Here is a 16,701-nt window from a genome sequence, read left to right on the forward strand (position 1 = left end):
CATGGTCTCTTGTTGCTCTGGCCGGCCTCATATTGGCTGTGTAATGGAGGCTGGCCTTGAATTCACGATGTTCTTGTCTCCGTCTCCTGGGGCCTGGGCTCACAGGTTTGTGGCACTCTGCCTGTGTTTTGGTAGAGGATGCATTTTGTAAATTTCTTCCGCAAAATGGTTGATGCTGTTCCTTATCGCCTGAGAAACTTTATCTCAGCCAGATGAGAGATCCCAAGAGCCGAGCTCTGGGAAGACACGGATTGGGAAGAGAGATGCCTGATGGGTCTTCAGGCTATTTCTCCATCTCCGGTTGCCAGAACCAATATTAAGATTTCATCTGGTGTCAGGGCTGCACTCAACCTATGGTGGTGTCCCCTTTCCTAACAGTGCCTCCTATACATACACCCCATGTACCCCAACTCAACAGTAGCAGCCCAAAATAATTCTGCTCACTCTAAGTCTCAAGAGAATTCCAAGTACAGTACCCTCTCCTATTAAGAGCACAGAGCATCGTTTACACCCAGTGTTTATAAATCCATTGCAAGGACAGCATAAAATCAAACCCCAAAGTATCAAACGTGTTGCTAACTTTTTTGCTGTCTGAAACACGGGTTCTCTGCAAAAAGCCACAGTGCTCTTAACTATGGAGCTATCTTTCCTGCCCGGTTCCCACTTTTTTTATAACAGCAGGCCAGGGAACATAATCATTGTGGAGGTCTACTCAGAGAACTGCTCATGCGGCCTCTGCTGGCGGCACAGGTGCACTGCCCCATAAAACGCCCCAGGATTTCATTAGGGACGTGCATGCAAGAGTGATGTGTCAGAATCGGAAATGAGAGCATTTGCATACAGTAGTGGGCCCAGCCAGCTAGGGAATAGGTTATTAGCTCAAGGCAGCTTGCGGGAAGAAAACGCAGGGGGCATGAAAGTCCTTTCGAAGCCAAGTAAAATGTCAAACATCCAGGAAGCGCTATTAGCAACAGGCAAACAGAAAACGGCCTGAGCTATTGACTGCAGTATGCAAACCCAGCAGCTCCTATGAAGAGGTTCTCAGAGGTACAGGGGTTTATTTATTCTGCCTGTCTGATAGAGGCTGGCTGTTCAGCCCCGAACACTAACTGGGCTGAGCTTCTGCTAAGGAACTAACAAGATACATCAAATATCTATTTTTAGTATTGAGGATCAAGCCCAGCACCTTGCGAATGCCAGGCAGGCACTCTACCACTTAGCTCTAACTCCTGGTATTATGTATCGATGCTGACAAATTTGAATTTATTCTGAAAAATTATCCACCGATAAATAATAGCATCTATGTTAGAGACTGGCTTTGTAAAACAAGGAGGAAACAATAAAGATTCAGGAGCGTCTCAGGCTGAACTCACACAAATTTTAACCCATCGTTGTCTTTTTTATATTTGCAAATTTTATAATTTAATATATTTATTATTGTTATTATTTTGTGGGGGGCACATGCCACAGCACACATGTGGCAATCAATTGGAACTGGTTTTCTCTTTTCATTGTGTGGGTCCTGGGGATGTGAACTTAGGTTGTCAAGCTTGGTGGCTTTACTTTATCCACAGAGCTATATTTCTACTTAGAATAATAGTTTTTAACCAAGTATTAAAAACTATTATTTTAATGGGGGAATCTTGCTATGTTGTCTGGGCTCGAGATCTTCCTGACCAAGGCTCCCAAGTTGTCACCAGTCTTGGCATTCTCCTAAATGTGGGATGTTTACCAGGCACCAGGGAAGACAGGGCTCTCTAAAGCCTGGTCCTTTAGCTGTCTGCACTGTCTGCATCTTCCAGAGTGGGACTGGATCCTGCTGGATTTTTACTAAGCCACTAGGGGCACCACACCATGCTACTGTGTAATGAGGTTAACCGTGACATTTTCATTACATATATATCATTATATTTTGTTCAATTTCCCCTCTGCCCTTCTGCCCCCTCTTCTTACTGTCTTCTTCTTCCCCTAAAATATTAACACTTTCTTCATACACACACACACACACACACACTATTCTCTCATACAATCTATACAGAAACATGACTCAAATTTGTAGGTGTATCCAACTGTTTGACATTGTGACACAGCATTGTCATCTACAAAGTCCATGCTTCAGAACTGCTCCATGAGACTTTTTTCCCCCAACAAAATTTCCTCTTCTCTCCCCCCACCCAAAAAAAATCTAAAGATGTTTCAAATAAGCTTAAATATCAGCCACATTCATAGGTATAGGGGGCTGACTTGGTCTGCAGGTTTGACATGCCTTTAGGCTACTATACATTTTATACAGGACTCAACCATGTTTTTGCTCCAATATGGCTCCGTTTTCTCTCTACTCTCCTGGTTGAGAAGCGACAGAAGAGGAACCTTCTAGGCTGGAGATATGAGGATAGACAGCCACTGGTTTTAAGACCTGGAAATAAGAAGCTGGTGCTCAGACTAGAAGGCACTTCCAGCATTTGACACAGATGCTTTTAAAAATACGTTTCAAGGGCGTCCTTGAAAGGGTGAGTGGAGAGGCTGTCCCTAGAGTCTCAGCTTGCACACACAGGAGGAAATGCAGAAGGCTCGTCAGGGTTGGGGCGGGCTCGGCATCCCTAACCTGCAAATTGAAACATAAAATGCTCCCGAAAGTCCCCGAGTCTGTGAGCAGTCACATGACCCAAGCGGGAAAGTCCACGACTGACCTTACTGAGTCAGAAGGTAGGTTTGCTAAAAATATTACATAAGATGAAGATGTCTCCATTGGTAAAGTGCGGATGCAAGTTTGGGTCCCATTCTGAATGTCTGATTTTATAAGTACAAGTATTCAAAACTTAAAAAAAAAAATTGAATGCAGAACACTTGTGGCCTAAACACACTGGATAAGGGGTACTAAGCTATACCAGGAAGTGAAGCACTTGACATAATGGCAGAGGTCACTAGGACACAGCGAGAATTCTTGAGGTTCTCACTCACCAATACCTTGCCCATCTGACTATGTCATCAGAGGAAACTCTAAGCTGGCAGGCGACTTTCAGTTTGGTGAACTTCAGAAAAGAAGCCCGACTCCAGCTTCCCTGGGGACGCAGGAAGGAGACAGCGGTCATAATTAGATGTCTTCATGGCTGACGGAGCAGGCATGTCTCAAAGGGAGAGGATCACTTATTCACCAAACACTACGTCATTTTCAGACTGTTCAGAGAACCTTCGCTGCTCGGTGTCAGCATGGGGCCCAGGACAGGGCTCTGCCCTCTACTCAGTTCTGCTCTGCTCAACATTTTATTAGTGTTTTGGTTATGGTCTTTAGAGGTAGCAGAAGGCTGCTGGAAGGGATATTTAGTATGTTGTGATTAATATGCAAATCTATCCTCAGAGGCTGGAAGTGATGGCATAGAACCAAGAAAATTAAGATTAATGAGAATAGAAATAAATGCCTGCCCTTGGTTTTAATAGCTCAATTAGCTTAGTTGGAGAGCTCTGGCTTAGGAAGAGTTTAAAGGAAGGAGTCTAGGATTTTTTTTTTTTTTTGAGAAAGGATCTTCTCAGGTAGCCCAGAGTGGACCTCAAATATGCAATGTTGCTGACGGTGTCTTTAAATTTCTGATTCTCCTGCCTCTGACTTCTGAGTGCTGAGATTACAGGTGTGTGCCACCATACCAGGTTTAAAACTCCCTAACACAGTGGTCTTGTATGTCGCACTCAAACGTCGGGAGCACTGCGGTGATATCGGTGTGATGGCAAAGGGTGGTCCCCACCCCCTGTGTGCTAAAAGGAAAAAAAGTGCATAGAAACAAGTGGAGGTGAGGATGTTCAAGCAAACCTTGCACTATATGATAGCTTTGTCACCATATATTTATCACTATTTATATTTATAGTAATATATTTATCACTATAGCTTTTGTGATAAATGTCATGGGTCAGGTTGCAAAAGACGAGATATCAGGCTGTCGTTCATAGGCAAGCAACAGGAGTGCTGGTGTTCCAGACCCAGCACCCAAGCTCAGTGGGACTCAGGCCACAAGAGAGCTGAGATGGCACCTCCTGCCCTCGTGGGACACTAAGAATTGTGAGTACCAACGTGACTTGTAGGCGAGCTCTGTGTGTGTCAGAAAGAGCAGACTCAAGTCGAGTGTTCCCGCACACACCTGTAAACTCAGCGCTGTGGAAACGGAGGCTGCAGAACTGTCTTAAAACAACAGCAAAACCCTAAGACAAGCAAAGAACCTGTAAGGACAAGAAGCCCTAAGTTTCAGTTTGCATCCTGCGGACTCCCCTTCGCTGGCAGCAGCTGCACATCACAGTGGCCTGGTTTGAGGTAAAGATGGGTTGGGAGGCACTATTGCAGAAGTTGCAGTCCCCAGGTGGATGCAAAGCAGGAAAAAGGCTTCTTTGTGTGTATGCGTGTGTGTGTGTGTGTGTACATATTCGAAGGCTTTTTCCCCCATGTAGTGATATGACTAAATTTATCACTTAGCATGACTAAAACATTTGAAGCCTCTCAAAACAGCACAAGTCCCATTTGGGGTCACAGAGGCTATGGTCTGGGCAGAGTGGTTCTCTGATTAAAAGCTTTTAGGATAGCCAGCCATGGGGAGGGGTGGGGCCCTCAGGTGACCTGACTGTCTCGTCTTCTTTCTCTGTTTTCTTTTTGAGACTATAATTAAAACATTTCTCTCTTCCCTTGCCTCCCTTGAAACCCCCTCATATACTCCTCCTTTCTTTCAAATGCACATCCTCTTTTTCCATCAACAGTTATTGCATATATATATGCATATATATATCCGTATGTAAAATAATACATATTCCTAAAGATAACCTGCTCAGTCTGTGTGATGTTACTTGTACATATGTTTTCAGGGCGGACCATCTGATACTGGATATCTGATTGGTGTGCCGACTGCCTTGCCTTGATGTCCCTGAGTGGCAGGTGGCTAAGTCTTGCCCCCACTTGTCCCCACTTGTCCTTCTGTGGGCCATTTACTGTTATGTGTCAGCATGATAGAGGGACAGCCTTCATTAAGGCTTGGGTGAAGCTATCCTTAGGCCGCTGGCTTTTTTCCCATGCCATTTTGGTCCATGTGGTGACAGAGGGCACTGGGAGTGTCTGGAAACATCTCAACAGCTGTCATGTGACACGGGTCCAGCACACTTGTCCCTGCCTCTCGGGAGCCCAGGAACATGAGTCTGCACCAGGGTAGAGGGGACGAGGCTGACATCTGGCCTGAGACATCCTTAGAAGCTGCTCCCATGGAGAATGTGGCTGCAGCTAGCTTAGCGTGGCCAGCATGCTCTGGCTGCCTGCCCACCCTGGAATTCCTGGAAAGGCTCAAGACAGGAAAATGACCATCTGGATCCAAACAGGTCCCAGGAGAACTGGAGGTTTTGAGAAAGGCTGGAAATGCCTTTCTGTCAGGACCTTCCCTGGTTTCAGTGCCAACACAAAACCCCTTCAAGCTTGCCAGTGCCCTCTGTGCCGGAACAGCTTCCCAAGGCGCCTGCGTGGCTGGGGATGGACCACTTGGGCTGGGTGGCTGGGAATAGCCGTGGGGACCTTCAGGGTTCTCCCTCTGGTCTATTGCAAACTGCTTTTAGGAGGGGGGAGGTGACCCTCCATGTAGCCTCAGCCCTGAGAGAGTAATGGAGGAGACAACTGATCAGGAAAGCATTGTCAGTAGGGGGAGGAAGTGAGCATGCTGTAGTCAGTTGACAGTGTCCTGTTCCCTGTAGAGCAACTTCCTTCAGTGCTCAGGAGGCCCTTCTTTAGAGAATATCAATACAAATGTTAACATTGTTATTACTAATGATAGAAAAGACGATACTAATGTGATTTCACACACACACACACACACACACACACACACACACACACACACTTTTGTTTTTTAAATTTGGGTTCTCCTGTCAGTTTAGGCTGACCTGGTTCTCCTTATTTCCACAAGGGCTAGAATCATCAGTGTGTCCCACCATGTGCAGTCGCTGCTGATGAGGAAGGACCCGAGCAGTTGCTCAGGAATAGGCTGTGGTGTAAGAACAAGAACATGGCAGACTGCGGGGTAAGGTCAAGGAGGAAAGGGCAGATTCCAACCCTAGCTTTATTCCCATTTGTGTATATAATCTTTTTTCTTTTCAACTGAATGTATTTTTTGTTTGACTTGAAATTGTGCATACACCTGGTTTAAGGAGATAATCATTTAGCCAACATAGAATCTTATAAGTAATTTCTCTGTTGATAGAATAGGGAGAAATTAATTTTCATGCCCCGCATAGTGCACGTGCTCAATCAATAGAAGCCACCATAAAGAGAATCTCACAGAAATCTCCTCACTGTTTCCCAGCAATCACCCATAGTTATCTGCTGCCCGGGTCTCCTGGTCCTGTGATGATATCAATCTGACTTTTTCAAAATGCCCATCCTTCCAAACATCTGGGCTTTTACTTTTCTCACGTCTACATGGCTGTTTAAAATTTATTGCCTTTATTTGCTTAACAGATGGGACCTTATTTACAATAATTCCCAACACAGGAGTCCATTCACACTAGAAAGCAAGAGTGATTCTGCAGAGAGAAGGCTCAGCAGGGCCGGATGGGAAACGCAAACACAGCGTTTCTTGGCAAGGGTTAAGCTCAAAGTTCCTGTCCCTACTCTGCTGGCTCTTCAATACTTTTTGGATGAGTAATTCCCAAGAGGCACTGCAAGGAGATGGAGACTCTTCTTCCCTCCTCCAGGGAAGGCTGCCAGCAGACTACTTACTCATACTCTCAGGGTTTCTCTGCACACCAGGAAGCTGAATACCGGAACAGCTAAATCCTGCATCCTACACTATGGGCCACCAGGGGCTGGTCTTCCTGGAGTTAGGAGAGACCAACTTCTAGCAGAGGAGGATGTGAAAATCCCCATCAAGTCGGAGGAATGTCTTTTGGGAGGGGCTTCAAGTGTCCTTTGCTCTTGACGTGAAACTTCCAGGTAGTTCTTAAGTTCCTCTGCTATCTCTCAAGGACATCCCACACTGCTTTCCCTTCGGTGCGGTTGTCCAGTCTCTATGGTTCGCATGCAACCTCAAGGTTCTCACTTCAGAGATGCAGCCTCTAAAGCAAAAGTGTTGTGTGATAGGATTTTTAAGGTCAGTGGGGAGGGCCCTGCCCTAATGAATGATTGTGGACATTATTGCAGGTGTGGGTTAATTAAGACAGGTGTGGGTGGGTTCATCAGCCAGCTGGCTGCGGACCTGACATCCACCATCCACTTAGTACAACCAACGCACCTAGAAATCTTCCACAGCCATGGTGCATTGGTTATACTAATTGTCCCATACTCCAATGACTCCATTTCTCTGTAACACCTACGATGGCTAATCTTCAATGTCAACTTACTGGATCCTAGGGATTACCTAGGAGACACACTTTTCTCTGTGTGTGCTTCCAGAGAGGCTTGGCTGAGGAAAGAGGACCCATGCCAAAAGTGGGCGGTCTCAAGATGAATGAGAAGGAAAAGGGAGAGAAAGTGAGTCAAGCTCCAGCATTTGTCTGGCTTCAGCTTCCTGAGTGTGACCAGCAGCTGCCCCCACCACTAGCACTCCCTGCCCTTCCTTCCCATGGTGGGCTGTGCTCCCAGGGGATGAGGCGGAACCACCTTTCTTCCTTCAGTTGCCTGTGTCAGGCCTTTCTGTCACACAACAGGAGACATAACCAAGATGCTACCTACAAACAATCCAAGGACATCAACTCAAACGGATACTGGAGCCCAATGGTCATGGCAGCTTTGTTTATAATAACCTGGGTCAGTGTGTCAGCCCACATGTCTATCAACAGAGGGACAGACGGACAGTGGGATATACCTATTAGCCATTACTGCCATCCAGTCCTCATTCTTGTCAGAGGACTGACATTCTGATATACACTGCAGTACAATGAAACCAGAGTCATCATGCCAACAGGAAGGAGCTGCACCCATAAGAACACCATCTGAGTCTGCTTGTATGAAATGCCAAATACCCGGTCGCGGTAAAATTCAGTATGACCTGCAGAGAAGGCTCAGAGAAAGTGCAGGGTATAGGATCGCAGTCTGGAATGATGGTGGATAGACGGCCAGCATGGCAGTACTTAATCAATGCCCCCAGTTGTACGCTCTGACAGTTAAAAGAATACATTTTATATGGTGCATATTTCAATAATTCAACAGGACACATTGTAGTTGTGATACCTTGTGAAACAATGGTAATCGTTTGTAAATGACAGAACACCTTGCCCCCTACCTCAGCTTTGTAGAGCCACCACGTTCCCAGAATACCTGCCAGAGTTTGTCTGTACCTCACCTGAACTTTGGGAGTACCATTAACCCCTTAAAACTACAACACAGGGCTGGTGAGATGGCTCAGTGGTGAAGGTGCTTGCAGGACAAGCATGGTGGCCAAGTCTCATCCTGGAAGCCTATGTAAAAAATCCAAGGGAGGAACTGACTCCAGGAAGTTGTCTTCTGACCTTCATATGCTTTCTGTGGCATATGTGTCCCCACATCCCACAAAAATATCACACACACACACACACACACACACACACACACACACACACTCACTCGGAGAGTCCAGTTGCTGGAGACTCAAAAACACATTCAGACCTCAACTAGGTCGCCACTGGCCATTTCTCCATGCATTTGCCCACAGAGGGTCCCCTGCCTAAGACATTCTTCAGGAACAGTTCCTACGCTCTCGGCAGATATATTTCCACCTGGGCCATCCTTGGTGCTGGCTGCTCACTGCACTGTAAATTCTGCCTCAGTCACCAACCAAACACTACGACTCCTTTCTTGGGGGTGCCCTGTTTTATCTTCTCTGGCAGGCGGTGGGTTTGTAGGTTCTGGATGTGATGGGGCAGTACTGGAAGACAACCCGAGCTCACAACGGGAGGACGCAGGACACTGCACCTGTGAAGAATCTGCTTTGGAGATTCGCTTTCTACCGCAGACAGCAAGAGAAATAGTGGCCCCCAAGACTCCCCAGATCAGGCAGTGCGGTAGACTGCTTGGAGGTGCTGTTGCTAGGATCCTGCCATTCAGGAAGGCCTGGCACCATTGTGCCCTCTTAGTACCAATCTTCAGGAACCGCTTCCGAAGCCTTTGGATTAACGGGAAGGAACAAGCTGTTACAAAGACAGCAGTGTTATCGAAAACCAGCCCAAATCAAGTGGAGAAAGGACAGCAGTAAAGATCAGCCAAGGTAGGAACTCTGGCTGAAACAAATGCTTGTTTTAGCATCTGGGGTGGGGTGGGGTGGGGTGGGGGCGGCTGACTCACACTTGTGTGAATGGACGGCTGCGTTCTGACCCTCAGAAGATGAATGGTTCATTTTGAAAAGCTCAGCAAGTGCGAAAACCTACTTCCTACCTCCGTTCATTTCAGAGCGAGGCTGCAGAGTGGCGTCTGCAATGCCTGGGTCGTTCCCAATCAACCAGCGAAACCGACAATGGGCTGGCCTGCTACCTGCAGCTGTTTTCAATCAGAAAGCAGAGCAATTATGGCAGCCTCTCCCGGGGGCTCACATGCAGGGCCACACGAAGCCAGTGGAACATTAAGGATGTTTGAACCAGCTCCCAGAAATCTACACTGTCGGCCTGCCAAACACTCATCTTCTCCCTGGCTGGGCATGGGTGACTCCATTCGGTATTCGTTCAACAGTCAGAAATCTACATTCTTCCAGGACGAATGTCGGTGTCCTCTGGTCTAGCACACTGCCACACTGACTGTGGCACAGGAGATGGCCGAGCAGTTTTTCAATATTAGGTCTCATGGAAGAAGGGAATGCCCCACTCTGAAACCCTTAGCTATGCAGGGAAAGGGCTGTGGGAAGGTAGAGCCTGTCAGAGCCCAGAGGAAGAATTGCTTTGCCGAATCATTTGAAACTTGCTTTTGAAACCATAAGTGTGTCAGCCCGAGGAACGTGACGGCGGGCTGAAGTACATGGCTAACTTCGTGTTACCTCAGACCTGGGCTAGCTTCCTAGCTGCTGGCATTTGGCGACTTTAGGAGAATCATTCAGTTTTGTGAGCTTGAAGAAAACGGAGATGGGGATGGAGAGACGGCTCAATATTTAAGAGCACTGGCTGCAGAGGACCTGTTTGGTCTCTACCATCCGGTTATAGTGGATAGCTCACATGCGTGTAACTCCAGTCAGAGGTTCTGATGCCCTCTCTGGCCTCTGTGGACACCTGAATGTATGTGGTGCACACACAGACAAGCAGACATGCACAATACACATTTAAAAAATCATAAAAGATGGGCTGAGGAATTACTTAGTCAGCAAAGTGCTTGCCTTGCAAGCATGGAGACATGAGTCTGATCTCCCAGAACTCATAGTAAAATCCTGGTGTGGTGTCACATGCCTATAATCCCAGCACTAGGCAGGCAGAGGGAGGTGGGTCCTTGGGGCTCACTGGTCAGTAGGCCTAATCTACTTGGTGATTTCCGGGGCAATGAGATACTCTGCCTAAAAAACCAAGGTAGATGGCACTGGGGAAACACAGGCCCATGCACAGACACACAAAGCACACGAGAGAAACACACAGAATGAGCACAGATATAGTCATAAGCCCAAGCCTGTGAGGCTGTTAGAATTCTGTGGGATGAAGCAATGCCCAGCACACAAATGGTATTTTCTGGCTATATACTACCTTCAGTGGCCAAACATCCCAATATTGTCACTGTGGAGGGAAGACGCTTAGGGTCAAGACCGTGTGAGCTATTATCCTGGCTGTCTTGATCCACCTGGTGCCTGTTAGCTCATGTCTAGGTGCCTCAGTTTTCTCATCTCTAAAGTGGGAACAATACCAGTGCTAGCTTGCTGCAGCACACATAGGAGAGAGATACCACCAAGGTTGGAGTGTGGCAAGCCCAGGAACAGCAGTTGCTGCTGGGACCTCCCGAGGAGGTCTTCTTTCACTCAGTTCCTGTTTTCATCTGTGTGAAAATGTCCCCGTTGTCCCTCTAAGTTTTTCCCAAGGTAAAAAGGTACATCATAGGTACCAGTCAACTCCAGATGATGCTGGGTGGAACGTTCTCTAATTACAAGGTTCCTGCCCTCATTTCCCTTAATGAGGCACCTCAGAGCTCCTCAGTTCAGAAGCACCCAGGTCTTCTGAACCATCTCATAGCAAACACTCCATGTGCCTACGTGTCTAGCCACATACACACCTACAGATACATACATACACTCACAAATATATATACACATACATACACTCACATACAGATACATACATATACACACATATAGATACACACCTACAGATACATACATACACTCATATACAGATACACACATACATATACTAACATACAAATACATACATATACTCACATACAGATACACACATACATTCACACAGATGCACACATATATACATACACTCACAGATACACACAGAGTATTACATATACTCTGCATCTCAAACTGGAATAAAACTTTGTATAACAAATGCTCAGTTGCATCTGTATTCAAACACAAAATTCTAATGCGTCCATCTTTTAAACCTGATTTTGTCTGTACCATTACTCATTTCTGGGGTATAATTGGAAGCTTTTGGACTTATTTGAACATAGACCACAGAGCACAGTTTTGACACGATTACTCATGAAAAAATAACGCTAGCCCTTTCCTCTCTTTTTGGCTCTGGCATTGCCCACGGTCCTCTTGGAATCTCCACAACGCGTTAGACAAGCCCAGAGTCTGGCCAGCTATCGACTGTGGTTAAGGCCTAAGAGCAAATGAAAGCTAACGGAGGATGATTCTGTGATTCAATGAGAGCGATGTGAACAGTCAATAGGGCTCAACAAATGGAAACGTAAAAATGCAACAGGTTCTTTTCACAAGGCTAATTTCCTTTATCAGCCCCGTGACCTTGGGAAACACATGGATTGGCTCATCTTGTGTTGCTATGATATACCTGATGTAGGCTGCTTTGGAAGAAAAGTGGCTCATTCAGCTCACAGCTTTGGAGGCTGAAGTCTAAGGCTAGACAGTCCCATTGATTCTGGCTCTGGTGAAGTCTTAGCAGGGGAGTGGTTTCTGGTGGGCTTGCAGCTGAGAGTTATGGCGTGGAAGGAGACCTATATAAGCTGCCCTGGCACAAAATAAAGCAGGTAAGCAATCTGGGCATTCTTGGCATTATCTTTGTCTCTGTGTGTGTTTCAGTCTCCAGCCCCTTGCCCGACTTGCAAACTATACCATAGCACATAGAGTAGACATTGCGTTACAGCTCTTGTAGGCCAGGCCGGCCTGATACTCACAGAGATCCGCCTGTCTCTGCCTCCCAACTGCTGGGATTAAAGGCGTGTACCACCACGCCTTTACAAGCTGGCCAAGACAAGCTCTTATTCCTGCAGTCCCAGTCCCTCCCTGGGACTGACCCAGGCTTGCTTCAGTTTGCCGAGGGCAGAATCCAGCTATGGTGGTTGCCCAGAGGCTCCCATGCTTTGCCACACTGAGCATCTGTGATCTGGGGTGCTAAGTAATGGTAATTCAACCATATGGAAATTTCAGTGGTAATTTGCTGTCACCTTTCCAGTCCCTCTGCGCTAAGAACACCTACTCCTGGTGGCAGGTGACTCATCTGTCACTTTTCTAGCATGCTCTTCTAAGTTAAGACACAACAAAACAGCAGTGTGTCCCTGATGCATGAACTTGGTAGGGGAGGAAAAGCTTCAACGTGGTAAAAGATAGTGTTTCTTTTCCTCTTGCGTCTCCTTTCCACAAAGGGCTGAACACTTCCCCCGCCCCGCTGGACTGGCCGCTTGAACCGCCCCCTCTGGCTGCTGGCTGTAACCGCACACAGCTGCTCCAATCACTGTCTTTTGAAACTTCAGAGGAAAGGCCAGATCTGGGTGTTCCACGGACAAGGACTATTCCTACCTAGCTTTGTGTGTGCATGTATGCAAGTGCACCTGTATGTGGGTGTGCACGCACATATGTGCAGAGCGTAGGACAACCTCACCTCTTCCCTGCCTTGGACACCATCCGCCTTGTTTTATTTTTCCTTGTTACAGGATTTCCCACTGCCTCTGGAACTCACCCAGTAAGCCAGGCTAGCTGGCCAGTGAGCTCTAGGGATCTGCCTGTCCTCACCTCTCCAGTGCTGAGATTACAAGTGTCTGCTACCATGTCCAACTTTTTCTTTTCTTTTCCTTTTTTTCTTTTGTTTCTCTGTGTAGCCCTGGCTGTCCTGGAACTCATTCTGTAGACCAGGCTGGCCTCAAACTCAGAGATCTGTCTGACCCTGCCTCCCGAGTGCTGGGATTAAAGAGGAACACCACCACGACTAGCCAACTTTTTGCTTTTTAATGTCACATATTAGTTACTTTTTCCTGTTGCAGCGATACTATTGAAAAAGGCAACTTCAGGGAGAAATGGCTTATTTTGACTCACAGGCAAAGGTTATAAGGCTGAAGGACTAAAACCTGGCAAGTGGAGTTGGAGGGAGTCTGTCACCTTGCATCCAGTCAGAAACCAGAGACTGCTTGTGCCCAGAACCCAAGCGCAGGGAATGAGGCCGCCCAGGTCAGAGTTGGTCTTCCCACCTCAATTAACTTAGTCAAGGTAATGTCACACAAGCATTCCTAGATCCTTGTCTCTGGGTGATTCTAGATCCTGAGTTGGTAATCAATGTGAACCATCACAAGCAGGTTCTGAGGACAGAACTCAGGTGCGCATACTACCAGCCTCTCAGTCCTTCATTTCCACCTGGAAACCATTCTCCTAATCCTTTCCAGAAGGCTTTGGACTCATCATCAGAAAGACCTCAACTCATTATCTAGAATATTCCTCTCACTGACATTGGCACGGTTTAGCAAAGCAGAGGTTTGAAATGCCAGTCTCTGAAGTCATGGGGTCAATCCCCAGAAGCGACTGCTTCTCTTCTTACCATCTCTATTTCCTGTCCACATTGTGCAAATTGGACAGGTTTCAGACAGACGTCTTAGTGACTAAATCAGGACAGGCCATGGGTGTCTGCCTCTTTCCAACTCAAACCGTGACTTAGAAAGCTCAAAGGGAAAGTTTTTCTGACCTCGCTTGGCTCAAAGTGGGAGAAGAATCCATTGCTCTCTCTCACAGGGAGGTTTCAAAGCGCAGGAGAAATGGACAGGGCTTTATGCCATTCTGGGCATAAGCTTATTGCTTTTGGTCATGTCTTGGCAGTAGTGATATAGTCTGTCCGTTCATGAATAAAAGTTTGAGAGGCTACAGTCAAGGTCCAAATAACTAATAGGCTGTTGGTACTTCCCCCGCAGAATTTTAAAGGTTTTCCTTGAAGAGAAGTAGATTAAATGGCAGTCCCTCTGTTCCGCGTGTTGTAAACTGAAAGTATAGACAATCCTGGGACTAAGAGATCTCCAGGATAAGTGAGATGACACCAGGACAAAGGTCCAGCATTCTTCACAGGAACACATCTTGTCCAGAAACTTCCTTGGACTATTTGGTATTTTATTTGTATGAGTGTTTTGACTGAATGCATGTATGCATACCACATGTGTACTGGGTGCCTGAGGAGGTCAGAAGAGGGTGCTGGATACCCCGGAATCGGAGCCACTTTGTAGGTTCTGGGAACTGGATCTGGGCTCACGGCCAGAGGGGTAAGTGCTGATAACCACTGAGCCATCTCTGTAGCCCCACGATCTGACGTTTTAGTTCCCAGCATTCTAACTGCTTGCCAGCTTCCTTTGGGTAAGATTTCTCTCCCACAGTGACTCAAGACATCAAGTTAATTTTCAAATATGACAACTGTCAGACTTTTTTTTTTGGCAAGATAAGTCTTGAGCAGACCAAATTTTCATTGTAATTTAGAAAAGGAGAACTTTTGGATATGTATATGAAAACAAAGATCATGACATTATATATGTGCATGTATATGTATTTATGCATATATAATCCACAGAAAGATGACACAGAGGATGTGAATGACAGGAAGAAAGAGTATAAAGCAGAAAGTGATCTGAGCACTGCCATTTTTAACCGTTTTTTTCCCCAAGTCAGGGTTTACTCTAGCCTGGCTGGCCTCAAACTCTACATGTACCTGAGGCTGGTCTTGAATTCCTGATTTTTCTGCCTCCACCTCCAAAGTGCTGGGATTCCAGGCATGTGGCATCATTTGAAGGCTGATTTGTTTATGGTTTTACGGGTATATATGTGTGTGCCTGTGGGTGTGTGGCACATCAAGTCAAAAGAGGGCATCCGGTCCCCTGGAACTGGAGTTGCAGGCAGTGGTGAGCCACCATTTGAGTGCTGGGAGCTGAGCCCAGGTCCTCTGCAGGAGTAGCCAGCGCTGTTAACTGTCCCAGCATTTTGAAATACTTGTTTCAAGCCAATGTGAAGAAACCTAAATCTCTTTGGAATTTATGCAAATCTTACAGAGATTCAGCTTTATTTATAGCTATTCCATTTATAAAATGAAGCATCCTATAAATGAGACCGACGTCCAGAGAGATGATGTTTATTGCAAAGGGGCTGCGGCTTGGAAGTGTTTTGAGTAAATGAATCATCGGGTCTAGACTCACTCTTTCCCACTCCCAGTTTCACTCTGTGTGCTGTGCAGAGGAAGGCTAGAGTCAAACCAGCTTCCGGGGAGTTGAGACTTGGGCTATGACAGTGAATGGGGAAGAGAGGTAGGAAGGATTAGCAAGGCAGAGCGAATGGGAGAAGGAAGCTGGGGTAAGCCATGGCATTGGAGCATCCATGTAGGGATGAGAAGGGCACAGCTATCATAGATACATAAAATGAAAAGGATGCGTTTTTGAGGAAGAGATGCCAATGAAGTTTAGGACTTCAAGGGCCTGGGAAGATAGCTCACTTGGTCAAGTGCTTGCTGCACAAGCATGAAGAGCAAAGATGAGATCCCCAGAATTTGCAAGAAAACCAACCAACCAACCAACCAACCAACCAACCAACCAACCAACCAACCAATAAACCAATCGGGAATGGTGGCTCTCCCATACAAGCTCTGGTAAGGCAGAGGGGTAAGAGAATCCTCGGTATTCTGGTACCAGCCAGCCTAGCCTAATCAGCTAGGCCCAGGTTCTAACAAGAAACCTGCCTCAGAAAACAAAATGGGCATCTCTTGACAAAGAACACTCAAGGCTGTCCTCCTGCCTCCACATGTATATATGTGCGCACACAGGACTGCAGAACTTTTTCTTTTAAAAAAAGTAAAACATTTATTTATTTATTTACTTATTTATGTGTGTATGTATATATGTATGTTTGTGTACATGTATATATGTATGCCTATGCATGCCATGGGTACATTTAGCAGATCAGATGACAACTTTTGGGAGTGTACTCTATTGAACTCAGATTGTCTTGCTTGGCTGAGACATCTCTCCCGATGAACTTGTTTAGCTTTTGGAAGCTTTCCGGAAAGTTTGTGTCAGCACTTTTGTCTGGGAAATGGAGAGGTTCGTGAAGGGCTCATGATACAGAAAGTAGCATTGGACCCAGGAGGGAAATGGAGGTGAGGAGAGACATCCACGTGAAAGGCAACAAAAAGAAGTACACACCCCTGATGTAACTTTGGTTAGGACAGGAAAAGGGATAAAAAAAAAAAAAAAAAAAAAAAAACTAGGAAGAAAACCAAGGCACTGGCTACATTACATGCAGAATTAATGCATTACATGAAGAAAACAGTAACTAAGGTAAGACGCTTACTAGACCAGTGGTTCCCAACCTCCCCTGCACA

The 16,701-nt window shown here is 46.3% G+C and overlaps 1 protein-coding gene across 9 annotated transcripts in view; it reads right to left on the reverse strand.

Moving 5' to 3' along the window:
• Atxn1 (ataxin 1) overlaps positions 1 to 16,701 on the reverse strand; it is a 380,257-nt gene that overhangs the window by 23,993 nt on the left and 339,563 nt on the right. The gene's annotated exons all lie outside the window — the stretch shown is intronic.

Source organism: Alexandromys fortis, unplaced genomic scaffold (assembly GCF_014885135.2).
Source record: "Alexandromys fortis isolate MF-2015 unplaced genomic scaffold, M_Fortis_MF-2015_v1.1 scaffold_1, whole genome shotgun sequence".
NCBI lineage: Eukaryota > Metazoa > Chordata > Mammalia > Rodentia > Cricetidae > Alexandromys > Alexandromys fortis.